The sequence below is a fragment of the Aedes aegypti genome, chromosome 3 (genome assembly GCF_002204515.2).
Source record: "Aedes aegypti strain LVP_AGWG chromosome 3, AaegL5.0 Primary Assembly, whole genome shotgun sequence".
Lineage (NCBI taxonomy): Eukaryota > Metazoa > Arthropoda > Insecta > Diptera > Culicidae > Aedes > Aedes aegypti.
Genome location: NC_035109.1, coordinates 178,629,857 through 178,654,820, shown reverse-complemented (window position 1 = coordinate 178,654,820; position 24,964 = coordinate 178,629,857). Strand labels below are relative to the sequence as shown.

Below are 24,964 nucleotides of genomic sequence, written 5' to 3'. Positions count from 1 at the left end.
AAATTATTTGCAGGTTACCTAGCTACCCTGTAACAAATTATGGTATCCCCATAGTTGAGACCAATTTTCAAAACGTTAAGCCGAGTCATAAGCTTGACATACCTTAAAGTAATTCCGGTGACCAGTAGTCACCATGTTAAATCAGGCCATTTTATAAAACTGAATAAAATTTCCCGCTGAAAATTCCATAAATATTGAAGGAAGCTATTCATGTTTGCATTTTGACAAAGTTTGGCTATCTCATCCTTTCTGTCTAAATCGTGTAGACAGCACTGAGAACCTTAAAAAGAGGGGTCTTTTCTTGAACAGAGACATATAATGCTAATTCCTTTTCAAAACAGGCTTCACCTATTTATTTTGATTTATTATTTCTTCTTTGTTTGTATGACTTCAAAGGACAAACAGATATCTCAAAAATCGAAACTTAAATATTTTTCGAATGATTAATCTTCCCCTGCTTTTCTTAAACGAGGAAAGTAATTCCTCGGTTGGACGGCTATGGCAAGTATTCGAATTTACTAAATTTAATTACCCAACGGAATATGCAGACGGTGGAGAATTTATAAACGTCGTATAGTATGTACAAACTATAAAAAGTGTCAAGCATTTTGTGTTTACACGACGCATACCTTAACACTCAGGCCGGAGTAACAAGCCGTGCGAAATCATTCCATCAGGTTTGATTGATGAATGATCGTAAAAATTGAATTAACAACAACGTTCAGCTTGATTCCAGCTGGGAGATAATAAGATACTGCTGGGATACATATGAGCACCGGTTTGTTTTCGTTCGGCTGGTTGGCTTCGACGCTAAAATACGAACGCACCACGACGCACATGTTCCAAAGTGGTGGCAAAACGAAATGGTCCGCTGAACGATGAGTTATTATTAATGGATGCTGGATTTTATCGACCCCCTCCCATGGCCGCTTTACACTTTGTTTCTATTTACCGAAAATTGTAGCATCGATAAAGTATTTCTGTTTGCATTGCTACGGTCTGAGGGTATACGATAAACATTTTGTTCATGACGTTACCAAACAAAACGATATTTTGAACGAACACTGATACGGTAGGTGTACTAGTATTCGATACTATAAGGAAACATTTTTTTATAAATCAGTCAATAGACTTCTGGATACTGTCAATAGTAAAATTAATGATTAAACTAAAAATTCTAATTAATGTTTAGTAGTAAAAAAATAGGATTTTTAACATACTTTGTTCGTGTGTTGAAAATTGGGGCAGCAGCAAATACAGGATCACCTGCACCAGTATTCACCATGTTCTTAATTTATGTTCCTGAATTCACCACCTACATTGATTTCTTATGGGAGGGGACAAATTTAGGAACACCATGGCAAAATAAATAAAACAAATCATTAATTTACAATTAACAATTCATGAAAGGCTGGGAAAATTTTTGTTCGAGTCGTTTTCCTGAATTCAGTTCGATACTTCGCAAAATTCGCTCCTGGGTTCTGTGATATTCCGCGAAATTTCGAAACATCGTATACCCTTACGGAACGGTCAAACACCCGGCTCTCTGGGGCTGTTTGGCGTCCATTGGATTGCCAAGCAAAAATAACTGCGATGATAAACATCTCTCATAAAGGAAAAATGTTTGACATATTTTTCCGTACACGAGATACGTTTGTTGGTTCATATTTAATTGGGAGTAGCTCATTTTCATGTAGTGGAGAGTTTAAATTTAAATTTTAAATAAATAACGCAGGTGTGTATTTTTAGAACACGTCGTGAGAAGCATGCATCGAAGTGAGATTTTTGATGTCCTACACAGGCAGACTCCCAACGCTTAAGTCTGTTCATCGCACGCATTCTGTGTGGCGTAAATTCATATGCACTTAGTATCGTTAAACGAGATAACATTTAACAGCGTGGTGCCATTGATCGGAATGACACCCTTAGTAAAAATTTCAAATCAGCATAAATCGATGTAATATTTTCAATACATGAATGATACTTGTCTTTTGTATATTCATGAGCTAATCAAATTTAAGATTTTTATTAAAATTGGGTTTTGCTCAGGTTATTTTTTGAAGGAATGATTTAAATGTTTATGGATGATTCGTGTATCCCAAGAGTTCTTCAAATGAAATAAGGGTCTGTCCATTAGTTACGAAAGACAATTTTGGCGATTTTTGGAACACCAACCACCCTATCTTCCCCCATGGTAAGACATTTTGTATTCAAATTTAACATAATTTGTATAGTGCATCAGAAATCTCGATCTCGCGGTACTGGCCGGGGTCGAGCAACCTTAGAGAAGATCGGATAATGGCCGTATGCTGACAGGGAAAGAGGGGTTTGCTTCTGCAAACCTAGAGCATCTGTACTCCATGTAAGGAGCGGCTCACAACAGCGTCTGTTCTCCATGTCAGGGGCGGCTGATCATCGTCCGAGTGCCAAGAAACGACTCTTAGCTAAACTGTGCACTACGCCCCTCCGAACATTTAGGGGGAATGTTCCTCCAGAAATCTAGGGGGTGTGTCAGGCCCTGCAAGCCAGCCGTGAAAAATCAAGGAACGAATAATCGACGAGAGAATACGAACCGAGACAATCGGCGAAGACCACAGCGACGTAAAGGGACTATCGATTGGAAGCTCGGTACGTGGAACTGTAAAACACTCAATTTCATCTGCAGCACACGCATACTCGCCGATGTGCTGAAGGCCGGTGGTGCGAACGAGGCGCGTGATCAGATGGCGGCCGATGAATGAGAGAATGTGAGAGAGGATCAAAGGCCGGTTCTTGTCGACATAAACTCTAATTCATGAATTATTTATGTTTAACATTGTTTTGTTTTCAAAACACCCCTTTCTTTTTATCTTTATTTTTGTAATTATTAAAAAAAACTTTGAATGGTTCGACACTACAAGTGTAGACTTGCGAAAGGTTCACTTTGTTCAACAAACTTCGGATGGTTCGCCACTGTAAGTGTCGGCATAAGAATAAGAGTGTTCTATGATGTTCCAGCCAATCGAGTTTCTGTTTCTTTTCAAATAAGTAAAATATAATAACACATGCTTTCGTCCTGACAGCTGTAGGAATGTTACATTTAGATATTTGTTCAACAAACTTTGAATGGTTCGTCACCTCAAGTGTCGGCATAATATTCCTTTACATAGAAATTGTTCATATCAAATGAAAATATAATATTTTCATAAAAGCATATTTATATTTGACAAAAAACTATTTATCATGGTCTAATCACTTATCAAAGTGAATTCTTTGACCCAACGATCCTCCCCATTAACAAACATCCTTACCAGTAACATTTGTGGAGATGCAGAGGCAAACACGGTCTCCAAATAGCAAAGATTACACACTAACATTCCTTCCTCCAATCCCACCTGACTGCAAGGACGTGGCCGGCGCCGTTATTGACCCTGTATAAATAGAGGCACTGAATTATGCACACTGATGAAGATTATGGCCAATCCCAGCCGAACTTCTAGTTGATTCTTTGTGCATTTTCACTGGCTTCGGTCAATCACGGAATAGCAACCACTGATATGTGTAGTCAGTCTAAGCTAAGCTAAGTTATCAAGCCGGCTTCGTTGACGGCCGATCGACAACGGACCAGATCTTTACTGTACGGCAAATCCTCCAAAAATGTCGTGAATACCAGGTCCCAACGCCTCACCTTTTCATCGATTCCAAGGCGGCATACGATAGTATCGACCGCGTAGAGCTACTGAAAATCATGGACGAGAACAGCTTTCCCGAGAAGCTCATGGGATTGATAAGCGCAACGATGGAAGGTCTGCAAAATTGTGTGAAGGTTTCAGGCGAACATTCAACTTCGTTTGAATCCCGCCGGGGACTACGTCAAGCTGACGGACATCCGTGCCTGTTATTCAATATTGTGCTTGAAGGTGTTATTCGGAGAGTCGAGTTCAACGTACGGAGTACGATTTTGACGAGATCCGGACAATTTGTTTACTTCGCGGATGATATGGATATTGTCGGCCGAATATTTGAAAAGGTGGCAGACCTGGACACCCACCTGAAACGCGAGGCAACTCTACGGCGAACCCAGTATCCAGAAGGATACCAAAGCTGGAAGGATACGATAGCCAGGACGTGTTGCAAGAACCGAAGGAACCATAAGCACTAATAATAAGTGGCCGCATACGTGAAAGCACAAAATATTCGCCTTCAAAACCTGGCGAAAACAACTGACGTTTCTCACGTGGTCTTATATCAGCATTAGTGGTGCAGAGAAGCACGTTTATATCTTTGCATTATAGTGGCACGCTATTTCGCCTTTTCTGGAATTATAATAGCATTATATGCGTATATAAAACTGACATGCATCAAATGATTACCCTATATGCGCATATAATGCTGTTACCGTGCCGCATTGTCGTGCTTACTGGAAACCTGCAATTCTAGTTGTGAGAAGATTTATGTTTGACTCCCTCTTACCACTACATGCAAACACAAAGCACGTGGTATATCTGGCAAAATACTAGATGGCATTAAAACATGCCCTGTATGCGAATATAGTGCTTATTCAATGCCTGTATGCATCAGACTTAGAAGCATTAATGATGCAGTAATAGGGTTTCTATGCAGCGGAAGTGCTGTAATAAGGTGTGTAAGCATTTGTAGTGCTATTATAATGTGTACATCTATGATGCTTATTAAGGGGGCAGGATTCGTCATTGATTTCGGAATTTTCAAAAGCAGTTTTTTCGTTCAAAATCAAGAAAATTTACAGAAAAATGTGTTCACTGTATTCTGTTCCCCTACCGAGACACAGTGAACACATTTTTATCGAATAATTTTTAGTTTTGAACAGAAAAACTGCTTTTCAAGTTTCGATGATGACGATGATTACGATGACGGAGCGTTGATCGTTAAGGGCTTATTATTAGTGCTTATGGTTACTTGGGTATTGTGACGTGAAATTGTTAATTCAGTGTTATCTGTGGAAACATAATTTGAAATATTTCAGCAAATATTCGAAATATTATTATAACATTTTTATGATAAATCTTTAAATGCAGTACTCTCTTTACTAATATTCATGTAATCTCGATTTATTTATAACGCATTCTAAACTATGTATAGACAAATATTCGATTCAACTCTTGTTAAACTCTCAACTCTGGGAAAATTCTCTTAAAACACTCACCTTTGAGCCTTCCTTAGTTGATTTGGTAAAAGCGCAAATATTGAGCATTTATTTCACATGGATCTAAAAAGAAAAAAAGCGAAAAATCTCATTATTATCCGAAATTCAATTTTTGAAAAGTTTTTAACATCTATTAGTTTAATCGAACAAATAAAATCTCATTAGAAACCTTCCTTAGCCAAATGGTTAGAGTCCGCGACTACAAAGCAAAGCCATGCTGAAGGTGTCTGGCTTCGATTCCCGGTCAGTTCAGGATCCATTCGTAATGGAAATTTCCTTGATTTCCCTGGACATAGAGTATCATCGTACCTGCCACACGATATACGAATGCGAAAATGGCAACTTTGACAGAGCAAATAACTGTGGAAGTGCTCATTGAACACTAACCTGAGAAGCAGGCAGCGTCCCAGTGATGACGTAATGCCAGGAAGAAGAAGATGAAGTATAAGAAAAGTAGTAGTGAACCGTTTGGACTACAAGACAAGAAAATATACTTAGCTTTGCTTAGCTTAGAATGACTACTCTTATCAATGGTTGCTATTCCGTGATTGACCGAAGTCAGTCAAAATGCACAAAGAATCAACTAGAAGTTCGGCTGGGATTGGCCATAATCTTCTTCAGTGTGCCTAATTCAGTGACTCTATTTATACAGGTTCAATAACGGCGCCGGCCACGTCCTTGCTGTCAGGTGAGATTGGAGGAAGGTATGGGGGGCTGGGGGCAAGAAGGACACCTTAAGATATATAGGATCAAATCATGGTTGATTAGCACATATTTTGAAGATTATTCCAGTGTAGGGGCAAGCTCACCTCTTGTTCTAAATGATGTTATCGATAGATTTTAAAAATATAAGAATTACATGATTATTTGAGATTTTTTAAAATGTCCCTTCTTATGACGTTTTTAAACGAGGCACGGGGCAAGAGTGCCACTCGTATGGGGCAAGATGACCACCAGAGCAAAATGCCACAAATTTGGTATATTATTATTTCCCCACCTAAAAGATAAATTCTACAATAAGTAAAGATAAAAACTGAGGGATAAAAGTTGACTTATAGTTAAAAAGTAATTTTACGAAATTAATTTAGTTCTCATCTTATTTGACTGTAACAATAATAGTAAAAAAAAATCAGAAACCATTTTGAATGTCCAAGATGGTTTATTTTGATTTTATTTAGTAGGAAGCATTGATTTAATGCAATATTTAACAAGAAAAATAAAAGTTCATGTGATTTTATATGAGAAAATTGCGGTGTCCCTCTTGCCCCATAAGACATACTGTTTTTATATATGTAAAACTCAATGTCAAAAGATTTTTTTCGAAAAAAAATCCTTACAGCTATATTAAACAATTGAAAATCATCAATACTGTGCGGAAAAACAAATATGTTTTGTATTTATTGGGAGTCAAATCTTGTTTTCCAGTCTTACTTTCTTATAATATTTCGCATTTTTTGCGTTGGTGAGTTAAATACATTTTTCTAATTTTTTGTACTTAACATTTCTAACTGTTATATTTACACAACCCTCAATTAGTACTCAATTCATTCTTATCCTGCGTAAAACATCAAAAAATTGATTTGAACTACGTAAAATTAGAGGTGGCACTCTTGCCCCGGGTGTCCTTCTTGCCCCATGTCCCCCTATGTTAGTGTGTAACCTTTACTATTTGGAGACCGTGTTTTCCTCTGCATCTCCACAAAGGTTACTGGGAGGGAAGTTTGTTAACACTGCTTATACCGACGCAGTTTTTGTAACGTAAAGTACCGACGGGTCAAAAAATGTGAACGGTAAACTTTGCACGACGATATCTCAGCTGATAATCAATCAATTTCCATAATTTTTCCACCATTGCAACCGTTTACTATCGTGGATGGTTTAGTGGAGACCGATTGAAGTTTTATGCCACCATGGCTGAGAATTGGCCGGATCAAGACCGTCCACATTTTTTGCCCACCTTACAAGCTGGTTTGCTGGTTGTATACAAGCGTTGCATGCAAGTTGGTTATTCCGGAACTAGGTATGTGGCCGGATATTTCAAAATTTTAACCAGCTAGAAGGGTATTGTCTTCGGGAGAGTTGTACAGGGCAGTGCTCGCTTCCTTATGGTATATGTAATGATACAAAATTCCACCAACACGTGGCGCTAGTGTACATAAACAATTCCGGTTTGCTGCTTTTGAAGGATATCTCGGAACCCAAACGAGATAGAAAATTCCTGTCATCGAGAAAGGTGTTCAGAGTGAGCCAAGCTTCCCCGAGGGACCTAGCATAGTTCCGAATTCGTCCACTACGTGGCGCTAGTGCACATAAACACTTCCGGTTTACTGCTATTGAAGGATATCTCGGAACCTAAACGAGATAGAAAAATCCTGTCTTCGAGAAAGTTGTTCAAAGTGAGCCAAGCTTTCCCAAGGGACCTAGAATAGTTCCAAATTCATCCACTACGTGGCGCTAGTGTACGTAAACACTTCCGGTTTACTGCTATTTAAGGATATCTCGGAACCTAAACGAGATAGAAAATTCCTGTCTTCGAGAAAGTTGTTCAAAGTGAGCCAAGCTTCCCCGAAGGACCTAGCATAGTTCCAAATTCGTCCACTACGTGGCGCTAGTGTACGTAAACACTTCCGGTTTACTGCTATTGAAAGATATCTCGGAACCTAAACGAGATAGAAAATTCCTGTCTTCGAGAAAGTTGTTCAAAGTGAGTCAAGCTTTCCCAAGGGACCTAGCATAGTTCCAAATTCATCCACTACGTGGCGCTAGTGTACGTAAACACTTCCGGTTTACTGCTGTTGAAGGATATTTCGGAACCTAAACGAGATAGAAAATTCCTGTCTTCGAGAAAGTTGTTCAAAGTGAGCCAAGCTTTCCCAAGGGACCAAGCATAGTTCCAAATTCATCCACTACGTGGCGCTAGTGTACGTAAACACTTCTGGTTTACTGCTATTGAAGGATATTTCGGAAACTAAACGAGATAGAAAATTCCTGTCTTTGAGAAAGTTGTTCAAAGTGAGCCAAGCTTTCCCAAGGGACCTAGCATAGTTCCAAATTCATCCACTACGTGGCGCTAGTGTACGTAAACACTTCCGGTTTACTGCTATTGAAAGATATTTCGGAACCTAAACGAGATAGAAAATTCCGGTATCCGAGAAAGTTGTTCAGAGTGAGCCGTGCTTCCCCGAGGGACCTAGCATAGTTTCAAATTCGTCCACTACGTGGCGCTAGTGTACGTAAACACTTCCGGTTTACTGCTATTGAAGGATATCTCGGAACCTAAACGAGATAGAAAATTCCTGTCTTCGAGAAAGTTGTTCAAAGTGAGCCAAGCTTTCCCAAGGGACCTAGCATAGTTCCAAATTCATCCACTACGTGGCGCTAGTGTACGTAAACACTTCCGGTTTACTGCTATTGAAGGATATTTCGGAACCTAAACGAGATACAAAATTCCTGTCTTCGAGAAAGTTGTTCAGAGTGAGCCGTGCTTCCCCGAGGGACCTAGCATAGTTCTAAATTCGTCCACTACGTGGCGCTAGTGTACGTAAACACTTCCGGTTTACTGCTATTGAAGGGTATTTCGGAACCTAAACGAGATAGAAAATTCCTGTCATCGAGAAAGTTGTTCAGAGTGAGCCGTGCTTCCCCGAGGGACCTAGCATAGTTCTAAATTCGTCCACTACGTGGCGCTAGTGCACATAAACACTTCCGGTTTACTGCTATTGAAGGATATTTCGGAACCTAAACGAGATAGAATATTCCTGTCTTCGAGAAAGTTGTTCAAAGTGAGCCAAGCTTTCCCAAGGGACCAAGCATAGTTCCAAATTCATCCACTACGTGGCGCTAGTGTACGTAAACACTTCTGGTTTACTGCTATTGAAGGATATTTCGGAACCTAAACGAGATAGAAAATTCCTGTCATCGAGAAAGTTGTTCAAAGTGAGCCTAGCTTCCCCGAGAGACCTAACATAGTTCAAAATTCATCCACTACGTGGCGCTGGTATTCGTTTACAATTCTAGTGTGACATCAAAAAGGTACAATTAGAATTCTTGCAGGTACCTTAAAAATATTCTGTGTGGATCTCTCGGAAAATTTTTGGAAGCAATCACCGAAGGATTTCCGGAAAAGATACTTGAGTGAATTCTAAAAGGATTCCCTGGAAAAATTCTTGAATGAATCCCTAGAGAACTTGTTTTGGGAATTCTGTTAAAATCATTGTATGAACTACTGAATGAATACCAGGAGGAATTCCTTAAGATATCGTAGGGAGAATTCCTCAAGAAATCCCAGGATGATTTCTTGAAAGGTCTCTTGGGGGAATTTCTGAAGGGATCTCTGTTGAAACTTCTTAGGGACCTTTGAGGAAATTCTTTAAAGAATTCTCAATGAATTTCAGCAGGAATGATTTTGGGAATTAAGAATTCCTGAAAAATCTCTGGGAACATCCCTAAAAGAATTCCTGAGGCGATTCCTAAAGGAATCTCTGGGTGAATTCGTATGGAATTTCGGGGAGTACCTGAAGGAATCGCTTTGGAAATTCCTGAAGAAATCCATGAGCCATGAAGAAATCCTTTTGGGAAAATCCTGACGGAATTCTTGTCTTGACGGAACTGTTGTCACTTTGGATGTTACGCTTATGAAAAATCATGATTATCCAAAAACTATGATTCATAATCTTGATATCATGACCTTACTTATTTCTGAGTTGCATGACTTGTAAATCATGATTTAAGAATCAGATTTAAATCCGTGTAGATGAATCAAGATGTTTGCAACCGGCCTTTCTTAGCCGTGTGGTTAGAGCCCGCAGCTACAAAGCAAAGCCATGCTAAAGGCGTCAGGGTTCGATTCCCGGTCGGTCCAGGATCTTTTCGTAATGGAAATTTCCTTGACTTCCCTGGGCATATAGATTATCATCGTACCTGCCACACGATATACGAATTTGTAAATGCCAACTTTGGCAAAGAAAGCTCTCAGTCAATCTCTGTGGAAGTGCTCATTGAACACTAAACTGATAAGCAGGCTCTGTCCCAGTGCAGACATAATGCCAGGAAAAGAATGTTGACGAATCAAATTTGTAATCGAAATCTCGGCGAACGTAACCAAGATTTAGCAAACATTTAGCGAACTTTACTGAGTTTTACTGAGATCAGCCAAATGGTCACCGAGACCTCAGTTGTTCATTTCTCTGCAATCCGTTTGCCGAGATCGATTTCCGAATTTAAGTGGGCCCACATAATTTAATTGTTAATCAAATCTATAATCTATTTGCTAAGATCATACAGAGTATGTGAATAAATGTAATTATGGTGCGAAGGCTTTGTTGGTAAAATGGTTGCCTCAACATAAATCGGGGTTACTTTCTCAGGGTGAAGTTAAAGAATATTAGCTTACATGTACTATACGAAACCACTGCTTTGAAGATTCCGTCTTGCAAGTTCTGCTTCATGTTGAGCAGTCGACACTGAATAAGTCTGTAAGTCACAGACGAAATAGACCTATCTGTCAAGATATGCAACATACAAGAGTTTGAAGGTATTTGCTCCCCTTACGAGTGATTTTTAGTATTATTTTTCTTTTGCAAAAGTTAAGTGAAGTGTCCAATTAAAGGTTTTCTTAAACAAAATCAAATTACTTCTCCATGAATATAAAAAGTGTAGAGAAGTTCTGCTTTTTCTGAAAGAAATACCCGAAAATAGAAAATTTATATCCCATTTAGATTTAAAGAAATTTCTCATCTATAACTTACCAATATATACGTACACTACCGTCACGAAGTGGAAAATATAAGAGCCTTGCATGCTCTCTTGAATAAGCTCTGCTCAATCTGAACAACTTTATTCAAAGATATATATCTTATATCTCCTCTATAGATTGCGAAATATATCTAAATGAAATGATACCGGAACCACAAAGTGGATGAACTTAAAATAATTCTTAATTAAGGATGAATACTAAAATAAAATAAAATAATAATTAAAATTTTGCAAGAAACCCGAGCAAAGTTGAACAGCAAAATGATAACAAATCTTGTTTCCTGGTTATCATCATTTGATAACTGATTTTGTTAACACTTTGGATGAATAAACAGCCAACATAACATAAATGAAAACTCAAATTTGTTTGTCGAATAACAAAGTAATAAAAAATTATGTTATCACTGAGTTCAAGTTGATAACTAAATTTGCATCATCATATATTTTTGAATTTTATGTTCATATATCAAGGAAAAATTTTTAGAGGTGAGCGTTTTGGGTTGAACTTACACTTCAAATAATTTTACAAAATTTTGTATGATGAAAAGTCAACTTTGTTTAATAATATATGCCTTGAAAATGTTATGGGAGAGATGTGTGATAACATATTTTGTTATCAAACTGTTGTCAAAAGTTTCTGTCACGGATACTATGATAACAAATGTTGTTATCATTCAGTTACCATTGATAACATAATCTCAAAATGATAACGACGAAATACAAGTTGTTATTATTTTGATATCATCCAATTATCTGACTTTGCTCGGGAAGCTCTGCATACTCTGAACAACTTTCTCGAAGACAAGAATTTTCTATCTCGTTTAGGTTCCGAAATATCCTTCAATAGCAGTAAACAGGGAGTGTTTATGTACATTAGCGCCGCGTAGTGGATGAATTTGGAACTATGCTAGGTCCCTCGGGGGAGCTAGGCTCACTTTGAACAACCTTCTCCAAGACAGGAATTTTCTATCTCGTTTAGGTTCCGAGATATCCTTCAATATCGACAAACCGGAAGTGTTTACGTACACTAGCGCCACGTAGTGGATGAATTTGTAACTATGCTAGGTCCCTGGGAGAAGTTCTGCTTTTTCTGAAAGAAATACCCGAAAATAGAAAATTTATATCCCATTTAGATTTAAAGAAATTTCTCATCTATAACTTACCAATATATACGTACACTACCGTCACGAAGTGGAAAATATAAGAGCCTTGCATGCTCTCTTGAATAAGCTCTGCTCAATCTGAACAACTTTATTCAAAGATATATATCTTATATCTCCTCTATAGATTGCGAAATATATCTAAATGAAATGATACCGGAACCACAAAGTGGATGAACTTAAAATAATTCTTAATTAAGGATGAATACTAAAATAAAATAAAATAATAATTAAAATTTTGCAAGAAACCCGAGCAAAGTTGAACAGCAAAATGATAACAAATCTTGTTTCCTGGTTATCATCATTTGATAACTGATTTTGTTAACACTTTGGATGAATAAACAGCCAACATAACATAAATGAAAACTCAAATTTGTTTGTCGAATAACAAAGTAATAAAAAATTATGTTATCACTGAGTTCAAGTTGATAACTAAATTTGCATCATCATATATTTTTGAATTTTATGTTCATATATCAAGGAAAAATTTTTAGAGGTGAGCGTTTTGGGTTGAACTTACACTTCAAATAATTTTACAAAATTTTGTATGATGAAAAGTCAACTTTGTTTAATAATATATGCCTTGAAAATGTTATGGGAGAGATGTGTGATAACATATTTTGTTATCAAACTGTTGTCAAAAGTTTCTGTCACGGATACTATGATAACAAATGTTGTTATCATTCAGTTACCATTGATAACATAATCTCAAAATGATAACGACGAAATACAAGTTGTTATTATTTTGATATCATCCAATTATCTGACTTTGCTCGGGAAGCTCTGCATACTCTGAACAACTTTCTCGAAGACAAGAATTTTCTATCTCGTTTAGGTTCCGAAATATCCTTCAATAGCAGTAAACAGGGAGTGTTTATGTACATTAGCGCCGCGTAGTGGATGAATTTGGAACTATGCTAGGTCCCTCGGGGGAGCTAGGCTCACTTTGAACAACCTTCTCCAAGACAGGAATTTTCTATCTCGTTTAGGTTCCGAGATATCCTTCAATATCGACAAACCGGAAGTGTTTACGTACACTAGCGCCACGTAGTGGATGAATTTGTAACTATGCTAGGTCCCTGGGGAAAGCTAGGCTCACTCTGAACAACTTTCTCGAAGACAGGAATTTTCTATCTCGTTTAGGTTCCGAGATATCCTTCAATATCGACAAACCGGATGTGATTACGTACACTAGCGCCACGTAGTGGATGAATTTGGAACTATGCTAGGTCCCTCGGGGAAGCTTGGCTCACTCTGAACAACTTTCTCGAAGACAGGAATTTTCTATCTCGTTTAGGTTCCGACATATCCTTCAATATCGACAAACCGGAAGTGTTTACGTACACTAGCGCCACGAAGTGGATAAATTTAGAACTATGCTAAGTTAAGAAAGCTAGGCTCACTTTGAACAATTTTCTCGAAGACATAAATTTTCTATCTCATTTAAGTTCCGAGATATTCTTCAATATCGACAAACCGGAAGTGTTTACGTACACTAGCGCCACGTAGTGGATGAATTTGGAACTATGTTAGGTCTCCCGGGAAAGCTAGGCTCACTTTGAACAACCTTCTCGAAGACAGGAATTTTCTATCTCGTTTAGGTTCCGAGATATCCTGCAATAGCAGTAAACCGGAAGTGTTTATGTAGTGAATCAATTTGGAGCTATGCTAGGTCCCTCGGGGAAGCTAGGCTCACTTTGAACAACCTTCTCGAAGACAAGAATTTTCTATTTCGTTTAGGTTCCGAGATATCCTTCAATATCGACAAACCGGATGTGATTTCGTACACTAGCGCCACGTAGTGGATGAATTTGGAACTATGCTAGGTCCCTCGGGGAAGCTAGGCTCACTTTGAACAACCTTCTCGAAGAACGGAATTTTCTATCTCGTTTTGGTTCCGAGATATCCTTCAATATCGACAAACCGGATGTGTTTACGTACACTAGGGCCACGTAGTGGATGAATTTGGAACTATGCTAGGTCCCTCGGGGAAGCTAGGCTCACTTTGAACAACCTTCTCCAAGACAGGAATTTTCTATCTCGTTTAGGTTCCGAGATATCCTTCAATATCGACAAACCGGAAGTGTTTACGTACACTAGCGCCACGTAGTGGATGAATTTGTAACTATGCTAGGTCCCTGGGGAAAGCTAGGCTCACTCTGAGCAACCTTCTCGAAGACAGGAATTTTCTATCTCGTTTAGGTTCCGAGATATCCTTCAATAGCAGTAAACCGGAAGTATTTATGTACACTAGCGCCACGTAGTGGATGAATTTGAAACTATGCTAGGTCCCTCAGGGAAGCTTGGCTCACTCTGAACAACCTTCTCGAAGACAGGAATTTTCTATCTCGTTTAGGTTCCGAGATATCCTTCAATAGCAGTAAACCGGAAGTATTTATGTACACTAGCGCCACGTAGTGGATGAATTTGAAACTATGCTAGGTCCCTCAGGGAAGCTTGGCTCACTCTGAACAATTTTCTCGAAGACAGGAATTTTCTATCTCGTTTAGGTTCCGAGATATCCTTCAATATCGACAAACCGGAAGTGTTTACGTACACTAGCGCCACGTAGTGGATGAATTTGGAACTATGCTAGGTCCCTCGGGGAAGCTAGGCTCACTCTGAACAACTTTCTCGAAGACAGGAATTTTCTATCTCGTTTAGGTTCCGAGATATCCTTCAATATCGACAAACCGGAAGTGTTTACGTACACTAGCGCCACGTAGTGGATGAATTTGGAACTATGCTAGGTCCCTCGGGGAAGCTTGGCTCACTCTGAACAATTTCTCGAAGACAGGAATTTTCTATCTCGTTTAGGTTCCGAGATATCCTTCAATAGCAGTAAACCGGAAGTATTTATGTACACTAGCGCCACGTAGTGGATGAATTTGGAACTATGCTAGGTCTCCCGGGAAAGGTAGGCTCACTTTGAACAACCTTCTCGAAGACAGGAATTTTCTATCTCGTTTAGGTTCCGAGATATCCTTCAATAGCAGTAAACCGGAAGTATTTATGTACACTAGCGCCACGTAGTGGATGAATTTGAAACTGAGCTAGGTCCCTCAGGGAAGCTTGGCTCACTCTGAACAATTTTCTCGAAGACAGGAATTTTCTATCTCATTTAGGTTCCGAGATATCCTTCAATATCGACAAACCGGAAGTGTTTACGTACACTAGCGCCACGTAGTGGATGAATTTGGAACTATGTAGGTCCCTCGGGGAAGCTTGGCTCACTCTGAACAACTTTCTCGAAGACAGGAATTTTCTATCTCGTTTAGGTTCCGAGATATCCTTCAATAGCAGTAAACCGGAAGTATTTATGTACACTAGCGCCACGTAGTGGATGAATTTGGAACTATGCTAGGTCTCCCGGGAAAGGTAGGCTCACTTTGAACAACCTTCTCGAAGACAGGAATTTTCTATCTCGTTTAGGTTCCGAGATATCCTTCAATAGCAGTAAACCGGAAGTATTTATGTACACTAGCGCCACGTAGTGGATGAATTTGAACTGGGCTAGGTCCCTCAGGGAAGCTTGGCTCACTCTGAACAATTTCTCGAAGAGAGGAATTTTCTATCTCATTTAGGTTCCGAGATATCCTTCAATATCGACAAACCGGAAGTATTTACGTACACTAGCGCCACGTAGTGGATGAATTTGGAAATAGCTAGGTCCCTCGGGGAAGCTAGGCTCACTCTGAACAACCTTTCTCGAAGACAGGAATTTTCTATCTCGTTTAGGTTCCGAGATATCCTTCAATAGCAGTAAACCGGAAGTATTTATGTACACTAGCGCCACGTAGTGGATGAATTTGGAAACTATGCTAGGTCCCTCAGGGAAGCTTGGCTCACTTTGAACAATTTCTCGAAGACAGGAATTTTCTATCTCGTTTAGGTTCCGAGATATTCTTCAATAGCAGTAAACCGGAAGTATTTATGTACACTAGCGCCACGTAGTGGATGAATTTGAAACTGAGCTAGGTCCCTCAGGGAAGCTTGGCTCACTCTGAACAATTTCTCGAAGACAGGAATTTTCTATCTCGTTTAGGTTCCGAGATATCCTTCAATATCGACAAACCGGAAGTGTTTACGTACACTAGCGCCACGTAGTGGATGAATTTGGAACTATGCTAGGTCCCTCGGGGAAGCTAGGCTCACTCTGAACAACTTTCTCGAAGACAGGAATTTTCTATCTCGTTTAGGTTCCGAGATATCCTTCAATACACAAACCGGAAGTGTTTACGTACACTAGCGCCACGTAGTGGATGAATTTGGAACTATGCTAGGTCCCTGGGAAAGGTGGCTCACTTTGAACAACCTTCTCGAAGACAGGAATTTTCTATCTCGTTTAGGTTCCGAGATATCCTTCAATAGCAGTAAACCGGAAGTATTTATGTACACTAGCGCCACGTAGTGGATGAATTTGGAACTATGCTAGGTCTCCCGGGAAAGGTAGGCTCACTTTGAACAACCTTCTCGAAGACAGGAATTTTCTATCTCGTTTAGGTTCCGAGATATCCTTCAATAGCAGTAAACCGGAAGTATTTATGTACACTAGCGCCACGTAGTGGATGAATTTGAAACTGAGCTAGGTCCCTCAGGGAAGCTTGGCTCACTCTGAACAATTTTCTCGAAGACAGGAATTTTCTATCTCATTTAGGTTCCGAGATATCCTTCAATATCGACAAACCGGAAGTGTTTACGTACACTAGCGCCACGTAGTGGATGAATTTGGAACTATGCTAGGTCCCTCGGGGAAGCTAGGCTCACTCTGAACAACTTTCTCGAAGACAGGAATTTTCTATCTCGTTTAGGTTCCGAGATATCCTTCAATATCGACAAACCGGAAGTGTTTACGTACACTAGCGCCACGTAGTGGATGAATTTGGAACTATGCTAGGTCCCTCGGGGAAGCTTGGCTCACTCTGAACAACTTTCTCGAAGACAGGAATTTTCAATCTCGTTTAGGTACCGAGATATCCTTCAATAGCAGTAAACCGGAAGTGTTTATGTAGTGAATCAATTTGGAGCTATGCTAGGTCCCTCGGGGAAGCTAGGCTCACTTTGAACAACCTTCTCGAAGACAAGAATTTTCTATTTCGTTTAGGTTCCGAGATATCCTTCAATATCGACAAACCGGATGTGATTTCGTACACTAGCGCCACGTAGTGGATGAATTTGGAACTATGCTAGGTCCCTCGGGGAAGCTAGGCTCACTTTGAACAACCTTCTCCAAGACAGGAATTTTCTATCTCGTTTAGGTTCCGAGATATCCTTCAATATCGACAAACCGGAAGTGTTTACGTACACTAGCGCCACGTAGTGGATGAATTTGTAACTATGCTAGGTCCCTGGGGAAAGCTAGGCTCACTCTGAGCAACTTTCTCGAAGACAGGAATTTTCTATCTCGTTTAGGTTCCGAGATATCCTTCAATATCGACAAACCGGATGTGATTACGTACACTAGCGCCACGTAGTGGATGAATTTGTAACTATGCTAGGTCCCTGGGGAAAGCTAGGCTCACTTTGAACAACCTTCTCCAAGACAGGAATTTTCTATTTCGTTTAGGTTCCGAGATATCCTTCAATATCGACAAACCGGATGTGATTTCGTACACTAGCGCCACGTAGTGGATGAATTTGGAACTATGCTAGGTCCCTCGGGAAGCTAGGCTCACTTTGAACAACCTTCTCCAAGACAGGAATTTTCTATCTCGTTTAGGTTCCGAGATATCCTTCAATATCGACAAACCGGAAGTGTTTACGTACACTAGCGCCACGTAGTGGATGAATTTGTAACTATGCTAGGTCCCTGGGGAAAGCTAGGCTCACTCTGAGCAACTTTCTCGAAGACAGGAATTTTCTATCTCGTTTAGGTTCCGAGATATCCTTCAATATCGACAAACCGGAAGTGTTTACGTACACTAGCGCCACGTAGTGGATGAATTTGTAACTATGCTAGGTCCCTGGGGAAAGCTAGGCTCACTCTGAGCAACCTTCTCGAAGACAGGAATTTTCTATCTCGTTTAGGTTCCGAGATATCCTTCAATAGCAGTAAACCGGAAGTATTTATGTACACTAGCGCCACGTAGTGGATGAATTTGAAACTGGGCTAGGTCCCTCAGGGAAGCTTGGCTCACTCTGAACAACCTTCTCGAAGACAGGAATTTTCTATCTCGTTTAGGTTCCGAGATATCCTTCAATAGCAGTAAACCGGAAGTATTTATGTACACTAGCGCCACGTAGTGGATGAATTTGAAACTGAGCTAGGTCCCTCAGGGAAGCTTGGCTCACTCTGAACAATTTTCTCGAAGACAGGAATTTTCTATCTCGTTTAGGTTCCGAGATATCCTTCAATATCGACAAACCGGAAGTGTTTACGTACACTAGCGCCACGTAGTGGATGAATTTGGAACTATGCTAGGTCCCTCGGGGAAGCTAGGCTCACTCTGAACAACTTTCTCGAAGACAGGAATTTTCTATCTCGTTTAGGTTCCGAGATATCCTTCAATATCGACAAACCGGAAGTGTTTACGTACACTAGCGCCACGTAGTGGATGAATTTGGAACTATGCTAGGTCCCTCGGGGAAGCTTGGCTCACTCTGAACAATTTTCTCGAAGACAGGAATTTTCTATCTCGTTTAGGTTCCGAGATATCCTTCAATAGCAGTAAACCGGAAGTATTTATGTACACTAGCGCCACGTAGTGGATGAATTTGGAACTATGCTAGGTCTCCCGGGAAAGGTAGGCTCACTTTGAACAACCTTCTCGAAGACAGGAATTTTCTATCTCGTTTAGGTTCCGAGATATCCTTCAATAGCAGTAAACCGGAAGTATTTATGTACACTAGCGCCACGTAGTGGATGAATTTGAAACTGAGCTAGGTCCCTCAGGGAAGCTTGGCTCACTCTGAACAATTTTCTCGAAGACAGGAATTTTCTATCTCATTTAGGTTCCGAGATATCCTTCAATATCGACAAACCGGATGTGATTTCGTACACTAGCGCCACGTAGTGGATGAATTTGGAACTATGCTAGGTCCCTCGGGGAAGCTTGGCTCACTCTGAACAACTTTCTCGAAGACAGGAATTTTCAATCTCGTTTAGGTACCGAGATATCCTTCAATAGCAGTAAACCGGAAGTGTTTATGTAGTGAATCAATTTGGAGCTATGCTAGGTCCCTCGGGGAAGCTAGGCTCACTTTGAACAACCTTCTCGAAGACAAGAATTTTCTATTTCGTTTAGGTTCCGAGATATCCTTCAATATCGACAAACCGGATGTGATTTCGTACACTAGCGCCACGTAGTGGATGAATTTGAAACTGAGCTAGGTCCCTCAGGGAAGCTTGGCTCTCTCTGAACAATTTTCTCGAAGACAGGAATTTTCTATCTCGTTTAGGTTCCGAGATATCCTTCAATATCGACAAACCGGAAGTGTTTACGTACACTAGCGCCACGTAGTGGATGAATTTGGAACTATGCTAGGTCCCTCGGGGAAGCTAGGCTCACTCTGAACAACTTTCTCGAAGACAGGAATTTTCTATCTCGTTTAGGTTCCGAGATATCCTTCAATATCGACAAACCGGAAGTGTTTACGTACACTAGCGCCACGTAGTGGATGAATTTGGAACTATGCTAGGTCCCTCGGGGAAGCTAGGCTCACTCTGAACAACTTTCTCGAAGACAGGAATTTTCTATCTCGTTTAGGTTCCGAGATATCCTTCAAACACCGGAAGTGTTTACGTACACTAGCGCCACGTAGTGGATGAATTTGGAACTATGCTAGGTCCCTCGGAGAAGCTTGGCTCACTCTGAACAATTTTCTCGAAGACAGGAATTTTCTATCTCGTTTAGGTTCCGAAATATCCTTCAATAGCAGTAAACCGGAAGTATTTATGTACACTAGCGCCACGTAGTGGATGAATTTGGAACTATGCTAGGTCTCCCGGGAAAGGTAGGCTCACTTTGAACAACCTTCTCGAAGACAGGAATTTTCTATCTCGTTTAGGTTCCGAGATATCCTTCAATAGCAGTAAACCGGAAGTATTTATGTACACTAGCGCCACGTAGTGGATGAATTTGAAACTGAGCTAGGTCCCTCAGGGAAGCTTGGCTCACTCTGAACAATTTTCTCGAAGAGAGGAATTTTCTATCTCATTTAGGTTCCGAGATATCCTTCAATATCGACAAACCGGAAGTGTTTACGTACACTAGCGCCACGTAGTGGATGAATTTGGAACTATGCTAGGTCCCTCGGGGAAGCTAGGCTCACTCTGAACAACTTTCTCGAAGACAGGAATTTTCTACCTCGTTTAGGTTCCGAGATATCCTTCAATATCGACAAACCGGAAGTGTTTACGTACACTAGCGCCACGTAGTGGATGAATTTGGAACTATGCTAGGTCCCTCGGGGAAGCTTGGCTCACTCTGAACAACTTTCTCGAAGACAGGAATTTTCAATCTCGTTTAGGTACCGAGATATCCTTCAATAGCAGTAAACCGGAAGTGTTTATGTAGTGAATCAATTTGGAGCTATGCTAGGTCCCTCGGGGAAGCTAGGCTCACTTTGAACAACCTTCTCGAAGACAAGAATTTTCTATTTCGTTTAGGTTCCGAGATATCCTTCAATATCGACAAACCGGATGTGATTTCGTACACTAGCGCCACGTAGTGGATGAATTTGGAACTATGCTAGGTCCCTCGGGGAAGCTAGGCTCACTTTGAACAACCTTCTCCAAGACAGGAATTTTCTATCTCGTTTAGGTTCCGAGATATCCTTCAATATCGACAAACCGGAAGTGTTTACGTACACTAGCGCCACGTAGTGGATGAATTTGTAACTATGCTAGGTCCCTGGGGAAAGCTAGGCTCACTCTGAGCAACTTTCTCGAAGACAGGAATTTTCTATCTCGTTTAGGTTCCGAGATATCCTTCAATATCGACAAACCGGATGTGATTACGTACACTAGCGCCATGCAGTGGATGAATTTGGAACTATGCTAGGTCCCTTGGGGAAGCTTGGCTCACTCTGAACAACTTTCTCGAAGACAGGAATTTTCTATCTCGTTTAGGTTCCGAGATATCCTTCAATAGCAGTAAACCGGAAGTATTTATGTACACTAGCGCCACGTAGTGGATGAATTTGAAACTGAGCTAGGTCCCTCAGGGAAGCTTGGCTCACTCTGAACAATTTTCTCGAAGACAGGAATTTTCTATCTCGTTTAGGTTCCGAGATATCCTTCAATAGCAGTAAACCGGAAGTATTTATGTACACTAGCGCCACGTAGTGGATGAATTTGAAACTGGGCTAGGTCCCTCAGGGAAGCTTGGCTCACTCTGAACAATTTTCTCGAAGACAGGAATTTTCTATCTCGTTTAGGTTCCGAGATATCCTTCAATAGCAGTAAACCGGAAGTATTTATGTACACTAGCGCCACGTAGTGGATGAATTTGAAACTGAGCTAGGTCCCTCAGGGAAGCTTGGCTCACTCTGAACAATTTTCTCGAAGACAGGAATTTTCTATCTCGTTTAGGTTCCGAGATATCCTTCAATATCGACAAACCGGAAGTGTTTACGTACACTAGCGCCACGTAGTGGATGAATTTGGAACTATGCTAGGTCCCTCGGGGAAGCTAGGCTCACTCTGAACAACTTTCTCGAAGACAGGAATTTTCTATCTCGTTTAGGTTCCGACATATCCTTCAATATCGACAAACCGGAAGTGTTTATGTACATTAGCGCCGCGTAGTGGATGAATTTGGAACTATGCTAGGTCCCTCGGGGGAAGCTTGGCTCACTCTGAACAACTTTCTCGAAGACAGGAATTTTCTATCTCGTTTAGGTTCCGAGATATCCTTCAATAGCAGTAAACCGGAAGTATTTATGTACACTAGCGCTACGTAGTGGATGAATTTGGAACTATTCTAGGTCTCCCGGGAAAGGTAGGCTCACTTTGAACAACCTTCTCGAAGACAGGAATTTTCTATCTCGTTTAGGTTCCGAGATATCCTTCAATAGCAGTAAACCGGAAGTATTTATGTACACTAGCGCCACGTAGTGGATGAATTTGAAACTGAGCTAGGTCCCTCAGGGAAGCTTGGCTCACTCTGAACAATTTTCTCGAAGACAGGAATTTTCTATCTCATTTAGGTTCCGAGATATCCTTCAATATCGACAAACCGGATGTGATTACGTACACTAGCGCCACGTAGTGGATGAATTTGGAACTATGCTAGGTCCCTCGGGGAAGCTAGGCTCACTCTGAACAACTTTCTCGAAGACAGGAATTTTCTACCTCGTTTAGGTTCCGAGATATCCTTCAATATCGACAAACCGGAAGTGTTTACGTACACTAGCGCCACGTAGTGGATGAATTTGGAACTATGCTAGGTCCCTCGGGGAAGCTTGGCTCACTCTGAACAACTTTCTCGAAGACAGGAATTTTCAATCTCGTTTAGGTACCGAGATATCCTTCAATAGCAGTAAACCGGAAGTGTTTATGTACACTAGCGCCACGTAGTGGTGGAATTTTGTATCATTACATATACCATGAGGAAGCGAGCACTGCCCTGTACAACTCTCCCGAAGACAGAACCCTTCTAGCTGGTCAAAATTTTGAAATATCCGGCCGCAAACCTAGTTCCGGAATAACCAACTTGCATGCAACGCTTGTATACAACCAGCAACCAGCTTGTAAGGTGGGCAAAAAATGTGGACGGTCTTGATCCGGCCAATTCTCAGCCATGGTGGCATAAAACTTCAATCGGTCTTCACTAAACGCATCCAGGAGAGTAAACGGTTGCAATGGTGAAAAAATTATGAAAATTGATTGATTATCAGCTGAGATATCGTCGTGCGAAGGTTACCGTTCACATTTTTTGCCCATGTCGGTACTTAGCGTGTTAATGGGGAGGATCGTTGGGTCACTGGATTCACTTAGTCAACTTAGATTTGTAGCTACAAGACGTCTGCGTCACAGCTGTATAAACGCCATTTTTTTAAATTTTAACGGATTACATATTGTTAGCGTCCGCTGCTTCATTTCAAATGTTATACAGTTGAAAGCAAATATTCTTGGCTCATAGCGCCTAAACTGTTAGTTGGGAATGCTTTTAGAACACTCTTCATCAAAACTTTAAGTGATGGAAATGATTTTGTATCCACTGTGTGGAAATAATAGAATCGTGTCGTTTTATGCTAGCAGAGCACTATCCATTGCAATACACTTTAATTTTTCAAATTTCAGCTGACTGGTCACCCAACGTCTGGGAACCTCTGCCATGTCACTCTTTTTTTTCTACCATCGTATCAGGTTCCGCATGTCCACAGTGCGATGTAGAAAAGTGTTGTATTCGTCAGATAACATACCGATGGGCATCCCGTCCTTTACCCCGATGATGGTGTGTAGACCAGACATGTATGCATGCATGCACATATTTCTATGCAAATTTGCGATGAATAAAGCACGCGTGCGCAAATAAATTGTTGTCTATTTCGAAGTACGCGACGCACCGTCATGGACTCAATCCGAGTCACACGTTCACGGTGTGCCCCAGACCGTCGAAAAAAATCATAGGGCCTGTTCTGAAGATACGCTCTCTTCATGGTAAAATTCCACAAACTCAAAGGTTTCCGTGATTATCAGAAAACAGATATGAAACAAAGTTTGACTTTGTTTAACATCTAGGCGGAGTTTTGAATGATAAGATCGACATGATTTCGAATTACGCTTATCACCAGAATCATCGAAAACAATAATTTTAAATAGATAACGTTCTGAAAAGCACCGTGAAGTTAGTCTCTTTACATATCCGTTGGGCTGTGAGCGGGAAACGCACTTCATCGCCATTTGATATGGTAACGGCAGTTTTCTCGCACTTGGCAGCTCACTTTCGGTTATTGTTGTTTTAAATTGTACGCGCCAGAATGTCTCTCTCTCCCTTCATGGAAGGAGTTGACTCTTGACGTTTTAATAGACACACTTTTCAACTCGGTCTTCAACCCAACAATGCCATCAATTTGTGCGGTCGCCAACCGTTTGAAAACGGTTGCTACTGTGAGTAAATTATGATGATTGCTCGGGAGAGATTAGCGGACATAATTTGAAGAGTAGGTGAGTTTGAAGAAATGGGAGGACATTTGGTGGGTTATATTTGGGATGCTGTTTTGCAGCAGAGAAATTGAATACAATTATTTTAATACTTTTAAAAGACGTTCGTAAGAGATGAGCTGCCGATGGACCGGAAATATTTATACTCGTATCTGCCCAACAACAAGACGAAAATTAAAAATCCCTTATGGAACAGAACAAGACAAATCTTATCTGCACCTGAAAATTAGCATAAACCAAAGCTTTCAATCAGTGTTGATAGACTCACACTCAAAATCTCAATCAATACGCTCTCCCGTGAGAGCAAACTCATTAGAGATCTGCTTCGCAAATCTCACGCTTGAGATTTTGATGCAAAATCAACTCAATCAACTCAAACCGTAAAAAAATGATTCAGTCGCAAAACCCGGCAAAAACTCGTGAAATCCGAATGTTGTTATTTACGTTAGAAAGGATGAACATAATTTTACTAGACTAACAAGAAATTATTGCCGTGTGTGAGTAAACTGTGGAAATACGAGACAATGAGTTAAAAAGGTGAGCCAACTCATCCATGATTTTTTGACTGCTGAGTTGCATGATTGACAACTCACGCATGAAAAATCTCAAGTGTGAGTTGTGAGAAATTGAGTTTTTCACAACACTGCTTTCAATAAATGTACCTATTTAAGCGATAACGTAGTAACGATATTGCGAGCAGAAGCCAGAATCTCATAACTATATGAAAAGTTGTGTATTGCACAAACTAAAAATTCTAAAACTTCTCCAACAGAAGAA

The 24,964-nt window shown here is 40.4% G+C and overlaps 1 protein-coding gene across 1 annotated transcript in view; it reads right to left on the bottom strand.

Moving 5' to 3' along the window:
• LOC5573569 overlaps positions 1–24,964 on the bottom strand; it is a 313,982-nt gene that overhangs the window by 250,010 nt on the left and 39,008 nt on the right. The window contains exon 2 of the mRNA XM_021851479.1: positions 5,165–5,227. The gene's annotated coding sequence lies outside the window, so the exon portion shown is untranslated. The remainder of the gene's footprint in view (positions 1–5,164; positions 5,228–24,964) is intronic.